This window comes from Sus scrofa, chromosome 6, assembly GCF_054392235.1.
Source record: "Sus scrofa isolate SSC_HxYL_T2T_F1_AM1 chromosome 6, Sscrofa_HxYL_maternal_Yorkshire_Landrace_v2.0, whole genome shotgun sequence".
Classification (NCBI taxonomy): domain Eukaryota; kingdom Metazoa; phylum Chordata; class Mammalia; order Artiodactyla; family Suidae; genus Sus; species Sus scrofa.
The window spans coordinates 40,158,888-40,160,545 of NC_139388.1; the positions used below are offsets into that span (position 1 = coordinate 40,158,888).

At 44.8% G+C, this 1,658-nt stretch overlaps 1 non-coding gene across 1 annotated transcript; it reads left to right on the forward strand.

Moving 5' to 3' along the window:
* Positions 1–359: 359 nt before the first annotated feature.
* Positions 360–464, forward strand: LOC146402309 (U6 spliceosomal RNA). The gene has a single exon (XR_014808786.1). It is a non-coding gene; the product is annotated as a U6 spliceosomal RNA (small nuclear RNA).
* Positions 465–1,658: the final 1,194 nt, after the last annotated feature.

The window sequence follows — 1,658 nt, forward strand, 5'->3', positions numbered from 1 at the left end:
CACAGTGAGATGACAACGTTGATTTTCCCCTCTGATCTCTCGAATGGCTATAAAACATGACTTAATAAAAGCCCTTCTTTGGTCTGTAGCAGTCTAGAAATGAAATGTAGCAGAAGTAGGGAAGGAAAACCTAAGGCAGCTGGTGCCTGTTATGTTAAAACCTAGAACTGCTGTGATTGGCACCAGTGCCCCAGGAGATCTGACTGCTAGAGGTGAAAATGGAATGGGTTTCTGCCTGGAATGGACCGGATTCCCAGGAGGTAATGAGACAATCTGTCTCATGGGTCACTATAGGCTCTGAAACAGTCTCTCCATCTTGCAGCAATGGCAGAACATTTCACAATCAGAAATGCTTATGGGTGCTCGCTTCAGTAGCACATATACTAAAATTGGAATGGTACAGAGAAGATTAGCAAGGCCTGTGCAAAGATGACACAGAAATTCGTGAGGTGTTCCATGTTTTTTTGGATGGGAGTTTGGGGATAGTAGATGCAAATTATTCCATTTAGAATGGATAAGCAATGAGGTCCTACTGTATAGCACGGGGAACTGGATAGACCATGATGGAAGATGATAGAAAAAAGGGAATGCATGTATATGTGTGACTGGGTCACTTTGCTGTACAGCAGAAATTGGCACAACATGGTAAATCAACTATAATTTAAAAAATAAGAAGAATTTTAAAAAGTCACCTGGAAGAAGGGGGAAAAAAAGAAATGCTTATGGTTGCCCAAATTTCCATATACATGTCAGCGGAATCTTTGCAACAGCTGAAATGAGAGGCTGCCTTTTTTCTCATTAGACAGGAGCCTTGGAATGTTGGTTTCCTTGATGAGAAGCATCTCAACTCTGGAGACCTAATGTGAATCCCCCAGGAACATGCTGTGTTCACATTTTCCTTGGACTTTTATTCTTCCCTTGGATTTCCGAAAGCAAGACAGAAGCAAGGGGAAGTGAGTTTTTATCTATGTCCGAGCCCACCAATCAGCCTGAGAAGGATTCAGAAAAGTCTAATGGAACAAGTTTCTCTCTATGCTTATCACAGCAGAGCTGGTTGGTCCGCTTGACACTCAAGGCCTTGGCTAAACCCCCTGCCCCCGGCCACCCAACATGCCACAGCTTTTTCACAGGTGCTGTGTTAGAGAGGACTCCTGATCACTGGTAACTTGAACCCATCACCAACTTGCTTAACCAGAGAGGGCGTTTATTGGCTTACATAACTGAAAAATCCTAGGACTAGGGCAGAGGGCAGCTCACAGCGTCCTTCCATCCCCAGATACATGGACTGAGAGCAGAAGAGGGGTTACCTCTGAGGAAGGTTATCAGGAGAGGGGTGGGTGCTGCACAGGCAGGAGCAGATATCTCAGGCTCCTCCTGGGCAGGCGGAGCTGGTTCTGTCTGGCTCCAGGTCTGTTTCCTTATGCTGTGCAACTGCCTTCTGAGACGTGGCTCCTGCCAGCTCTTTATGTCTCTCCTGGAGGCTGAGACTTTGCCCACCAGCATTTGTGGACTTTATAGCTTGCCACACATTTAACTTGTTTAGTTCTCAAAACCATTCTGAGATATTGTTATTGTTTCCATTTTACCGAAGAAAAAAAACCCAAGGTCCTGACAGGTTGGATGACTTTGCTCTTTTCATTTTTAGTTCAGCTTTAATG